Source organism: Stegodyphus dumicola, chromosome 1, assembly GCF_044657685.1.
Source record: "Stegodyphus dumicola isolate Sdum_Otavi_A_Nest chromosome 1, ASM4465768v1".
Lineage (NCBI taxonomy): Eukaryota > Metazoa > Arthropoda > Arachnida > Araneae > Eresidae > Stegodyphus > Stegodyphus dumicola.
The window spans coordinates 235,582,711-235,589,822 of record NC_140768.1 but is presented as its reverse complement, the minus strand read 5'-3'; positions in this window follow the sequence as shown (position 1 = coordinate 235,589,822).

Genomic DNA, 7,112 nt, shown 5'->3' with positions numbered 1-7,112 from the left:
TTTTCACCTGCAAGAAAGAAAGCCTCCTCCCTTTGGAAAAATGGCAATGGCGGAAGAAAGATCATCCCCTAGTTTGACTTTCAAAAGCTTCTAACTTGTAAAATTATCGTCATTTTAACCGATATCCGGTGCTTTCTCATTCTTTTACTATTAAGTATGCCACCGTAGTTATTAGCACTTAAGAACAGAAAAGCTGAGAAGAAATAAGTCAGTCACCTTCTTATTAAATTATTAGAAATAAATAGCAAAATATAGTTGTGTATTTATGTAGTCATCATATAGTTTGATTTATTTCTAATTTGATAAACATCTTACATTATTTTCGGAAGATTCCTTTATTCCCTAATATAAAATTATTTCGCCCTTCAGTGAAACTACTAAGTGCATGAAAAACGTTTTAAAAAGATAGCTTTTGGATATTAAAATTAATTTGAATCTAGTGCTTTTAATTAAATAATTTTATTTATCTTTTAATCTGGTATTTTAGATCATTTCTTCTGAAAATGATATAAAAAAACAATAGTGATTATTAACCATAATCACTATTGTTTCTTTATATCATTTTCTGATGATTCAGTCAGAAAAACTTTGCTTTTTATTCTGTGGGGCTGAAAGAATTTTGAAAATAATTTTAGCTTTCCATAACTTCACTGATTTTCTTTTAACAGTTTCTGATTACTGCAAAAGTAAAACGTGTGTAAGTACTATTTCATATATATAATGGGGCCCACCAGCGGCCGAGCGGTAAAGTCGCTGAACACTGGTAGCTCGGTCCGAGGTTCGAATCCTGCGAACGAGCTGGCTGCATGGGCGTTTTCGTGGTTTTCCCCATGTGTAACGTGTATACGAGCCAGTTTCCCTTAGAAAGTCCTCCACGAAGGCATCCCTCCCCTTAGGCAGATAGCCCTCGAGGCTTTGCCATAATCACACACACACATATATATATAATGTCTGTGGGAAAGAGAAAGGCAGAAAATGTTCATCTCCCAGCGAATTCAAACACTACTTAAAATCAAATATTTCAAGATTTCTTCTTAAATACTATAATCTGTTCAAATTCAGGGAATTGGTTAAAATTTTCCCATAAGTATTCTGAAAAGATTTATTTATAGATTCTGAAAGATTTAGTTAATAGAGTCATAATTCAGTGTTCATTGCCATCCTTACCCAAAATATTGTTTATTTGCTCACAATTGGCCAAGTAGTTAAGCTCGTTGAAGACTGGCAAATTGGTCTGGCTTTATTGACTCAATGAACCGGCTGATGAATTGACGATTTTGAGATTTCCCCGTGTATAACATGAATGCAAATGAAACTCCCTTAGAAAGTCTTCCATACATGCATCCATTCTCTAAGGCAGATAGTGCTCGAAGACTTTGCTTTAATAAATTAAACAACGTTTTTATTTTCCGTGTATATTTACCATTCAAAGTTATCAATACCTGTAGCGCAGACTTTACGAGATGTTATATCAGTTAACTGTTCAGAAGTCGAAATAATTGTTTTGCTGCTATTTTTAATTTTATTACTCCAAACAGAGGAAAGCAAAGTTCTGAATTTGATTTTGCCTTTGCATTTTATCTTTAGTTTCATAGTAAGTGTTAGAAGAGTAATAATTCGCTATCCAGTACAGTTAACTTCTACAGTCAGTCGTTAGGGTACATGCAAGAAGTTTTAGTAAGTAAGATGCCTTTAGACGTTATAAAGCTACTTGGATGATTTGAAATAACTTCAGAACTACTAGTCTAAAAAACCTGGAATATAAAGGGGGTATGACGTGAGAAGATAAGATATTCCCCGACCAGAGATCACAAGCAAATATTATGCAAGAAAAAATAATAAATGCAAATACAATAATAAGGTAAATACAAAAATAATAATGATTGTGCTTACGAAATCTACAGCTTTTATACGAGCTCTTAAACCACCTTGGTGTTTGCATTGCACAATATGGCTTACGTGCAAAATGCCCTCCTACGCGTAGCCGCTTAACTGTGACCATGCGTTCTATGTTGAAAATGTTTTTCTGATGTGTTCTATCGATCTTAAAGTTTGTTGCACTAGTTTCGAAGCAATCCGTAAGCATAATACTAACATTTAAGCAGCCGCTTTCAGTATTCAAGTGTCCTTAAATTTATGAATATTTCTCTACTTCTTGAGCAAAATAAATAGTTGCAAAAATGGAATGGGAAGCTGAAAACCTTTAATATGAAAAATTGAAGAATTATTAGGCTTTTTTTTAATGCAGGAGAGGTGAAAAATGTGTAGTGTCCTCGTCGGGACTCGAACCTGGACCTCTCGTATACGCGTTGAGTATACTCTGTTGAGTCTGCACGAAGGCGGCTTGCTGGAAGGAGGGCGAAAATACCTTATATGCTCCCCTCTTTTTGTAGGGCGACTGGGGATTAGGGAACCCAATCGCCGAATTCTGGTGGTGACGAATTATTGTCCATCACCTTTTAGTTCGAGCGCTATTTATGGAGTGATTAGGATTTTTTGATGCGGGAGACGTAAAGAATGAGCAATGCATGGCTGGAACTTGAACCTGGACCTCTCAAATATGAGTCAAGTATCCTACTATTACACCACGAAGGAGAAAGAAAATACCTTATACAGCAATGGGCGGAACAAAATGAATGCATGTAGCTCCATTTGTTTAGGAAACATAAACAAAAACGCCTGTTACCCTTTAATTCACAGGCGCAGTTATAAAGAGCCGTGATTTCCAGTTTATTTATTTCAAAAAATCTCTCAAAACCAGAAGCACAAAACAGAAACTAATGTGAGTATGTGAAGGTCAAATGCCGTATGAATCAATCCATGTAAAAACAATTACCACCTAGCTCCATTTACTGGCTTTTAAAAATTCAAATAAATCGTTCCGTTTTAATGTCACGTATACGTGACGCTGAGTTGGTAGGAGTGAAATTGTTGCGTCGCGTATACGTGACGCTGGTCTTGAACGGGTTAGGAAACAGTAATTAAATCTGAAAAATGAAGATATTAGAATTCTGAAAGAAATGAAAAAATAGAATCCTTCTAGCAATTTCGCATAAAGAAACTTCATTTATTTAGCAAAGTTTTAAGTAGTAAACTTCGCATAAAAGTAACAAAACAACAAAAAAATAAAAAAACTATTCTGGTATGAATGTTTACGTTTAGACTCTTTGATGTTGCCATACTTTTCGTGTGTTCTGTACGATGTATATTTGGTATGTAAACTGATGAGAGTATCCGGATGTTGAAGATAATCTGGATTTGCTTCAGGTAGCTTCACCTGTAAAAAAATGTTACGCTTTGGCTTTTGTGTAATTGATTATGGTAAAGCACCCGAGGGCTGTCTATCTAAGGGGAGGTATGTATTCGTCGAGAGAAACTGGATAGTACACAAGTTACACATGGCGAAAACCACGAAAACTCCCATACAAGGTATTCGAATCTAGGACCGAACTACCATTTTTCAGCGACTTTACCGTTCGGCCGCTGGTGGACCATGCTACTGTTTGGAGTTGCGAAAAAAGGATCTTGATTTTTGTTTAAGCCATATCATGCCAAGCATTGAAAAATTAATAATTTTTATAAATTTTTAAATATGTGTTTCTCTAAGTCTATGCATACATATAAAACCAAAATACTTACCAAATTTTTATTAGTTTGATCAATACAACTTGTCTCATAAATAGGACAATGGTATAATCCGCTTCTTACTTAGGTGGAATGGCAGGAAGCATTTTAAACATAGTCCAACGCTACATGTTTTACAGATAGTTGTTGGTTTTGCTGTGCAGGGTTTTATCTGGCATTTTCTTTGTCTATTTCCTCAGTTTTTCACAATAACCTGTCATTTTGAAGCTTTAAAAAATCTTCATTAACCTGTTGAACATCCAGTTTTCTGCAAGATGTTTTTCTTGAAATAGAAAGTCCCAAACAGGCAATTGTTATGTGCTTATGAAAATCAAGCAGACTCAGACTAGCATCATTAACTCATTGGGGGGGGATTCCATGAAGCAACAAATGCTGTTCCGAACGCATTAACAAATTAAGGCCAGTACCATTTCTTTCCTTGAATTGAGGTAACATAAGCTGCTGCATGATTATTAGGTAGGTCAACTCCGTTTTTATATTTATTGCAGGATATAATGCACATTGGTATCTTTACCTGTTTTTGGCAACCTTTTACTCTTCTTTCTATGGTTGATACACTTCTTGTTTTTATACATTTAAAATTGTGAATTTTAAGATTCCAATAATACAATTCATAGGATATTATAAGCTTCATTATTATGATATAAAGTTATGATTTGCATTCTATAAACTGTTTTGATGTTAGTTTTACGATATTATGAGACGATGAGCTTTAAGGCACGCCTACTTTAGTTATTGTTTACTTTCGTTATGAAATGTTTATGCATTATTTACAACTTTAGCAGTGACAACAGCATCTTGGTTAATATGATTCAGAAAGGCGAAGAGAAATAAAAGGTAAAAAAGGAAGGGAGAAGAGAAAAATAAATGTGTGTTGAATGGACGTACTTAGCTGATCAATAATTACAGTGATCAAAAAGTAATGTTCAAAACGTTTTCGAAGATTAGATTGATCGGAAACAGTCTGAGGGTGGTTAATTGAGCAGTCAAAAAGCTTTAGTTCTCTCCTTCCGCTCGACGAGTCACTAGGAGGGTCAGAAGTGGTAGCCATTTCATTATGGATGCGCCTAACAGGTGCCCACTGTTACCTCCTATGAACGGACAGGCAGTTACAACCATGCTTTCTACGGAATTCGAACCCAGGCCCATCGCTACAGCAGTCAAGGTGACTAGTCACTATAACAGCTGGGCGGCAAGGACAGTAACTAGGATACGGAAAATTATTTAAACCAGAATTTTATTTTATTTATCACAAACAGGAATATCTTGCCTTGGGACTCCATAAGCATAGGGGCCCCATGTGTATGTTGTTAAGACTTCACTGGTCCCAAAAGTTAGTAACAAATATCTGTAAAGTGATTTGAGGCGGAATCTTACATATCTGGGTTTTAGCTATCACAAAAATGGGTAACTAAACTCGGTAACGAATTTTGAGCATGACAACTTCTGGCTAGCCCAATGACTAAGTTATGTTAAGCTCGAGAGTGTGGTTGGGGCACCATTAGGATGAAATATCCAAGATCACACTAGTTTGCTTATTGGATTCGTTAGAAATTCGGGATGGGTAGGTAAAGTGATCTGAGGTAGAATCTTACATATCTGTGCTTTACCTATCACAAAGATTAGTGATTAAACTCGGTAATGTGCTTTGAGCTAATATATGCTAACATCTGGCTAGCCCAATCGAGGCTTGTAGAACGCCGGAGGGTCGCTTCTGCATACGAAATTCTCACCAAAAAATTCCCTTTACTGCTGGTGGTAATTCGAAAACTAGAGCAAATATTTTACTAATCTATATTTAAAGTGAAAAGCGACAGGGGCCTCCAAATCTCATTCTATAACGGTAAGTACAAATAGTAAATATATTGATTATGCTATATTTTTCTTTTTCTTCTTTTAATCTCTTTACTAACTATTTATTTGCCTTCTTTAGAAACCAGGTGATGTTATACAAATAAATAGATTGAAAGGGAATAAGTCATAGGCATAAACTGTTAAAAATAATAAAAGTAATAAATAATAAAATTATTAATAATTTGCTTCTATAACACACAAAATATAGATGCATTTATCACAGTGCCTTTTGGAATAGAAACCTATAAGCATTCGAATGAATATTGAAGCAAAATTTTAACTGAAATATTCCGAATTAACCAACGAAATTTTGAGCAGCATTTCTTTCAGTTATATCCAGTTAAATCATTGGATGTCAAGAAATCTAATCTCAATCAATGATACTATTTTTAAATTACCAGTATAAAAAAGTTGAATAAGATCAATGTACATTCGTTTTTCTCTTTTACAAAGAAAAGAAATCTGATTTGGGTTAAATGATCTCCGAATCACGAAAATATCTTTGAGTGTTGTTCAAAGTCCTTGAGATCCATTTATCATATATATTATCATACATTTATCAGTTAATATTTTCTTTTAGTACGCTTATTTTCTATGAGATAAGTAATTAAGGAGATTTTTTTTTTAATTTTAAAATTTCGAAAAGAAGAGAGATGGAAAGTTAGTTTCTTGAAACAAGGAAACATACATCATTAACAACCTAGATCTTTATTTTCTTAATCTATCAGCTACTCTCAGATTTGATTGCAGCTTACAAAATAAGCTGTTGAAAAATAATTCAGTGCTGCAGAGCCGTTAAATATAATTAGAAACAAAGTGTGTCCATGCTCCGAAGTCTTCTGAGAAAATAATTTAGGCTATTAAAGCTGTCGGGACATTATTAAAGAAAAGGACTGTGCTACAAGACTTCCAGCATTGAATACAAGCTACCATTACTCCCATGTGGGTAATTGTTTTGTGATGCTGAAGGAGTATTCATTAGAGACCGATAATTGCCTGTAGGTTGTTAATATCAAAAAAAGACAATATATTGAAATGCTTTAAATTTTTATTATATAAACATTTCTTAAAAATCTGTTGTGGACACCACTACTGTTATTAAATTATACACATTGTTTCGCTGTACTTCATTTAAACTCATTGCATTTGAAAGTGAGGTACGATCCTCCAGTTCTGCAATAAAGTGGGCAGTTACAAAAGTGCTAAAATAATAATTTTAACTAATATGAAATATTTATGCAACTATTAATTCAATAATCTTGCTTAAATAAAGTGCTAAAATAATAATTTTAACTAATATGAAATATTTATGCAACTATTAATTCAATAATCTTGCTTGAAATATTAGAATAGAGCAAACATACCTTTATTACTCTTTAAATAAACATAAGTCTTTTATCTGCCTAATACTAAGTTTTTAAAATTATTATGATGTAACTATCAACAAAATGTAAACAAAAACAAAACATTGGAAGGTTACTAAGTTTTTAATTTGCGTTTGTAAAATGCCCTTCGAGTGATGTGTCCTTTTGGGGCTTCTGATTGCAGCCAAAATGGCCGATGTACAACGAGATATTATTATAAATACAAGTACAAAATTAAAACATTTTACA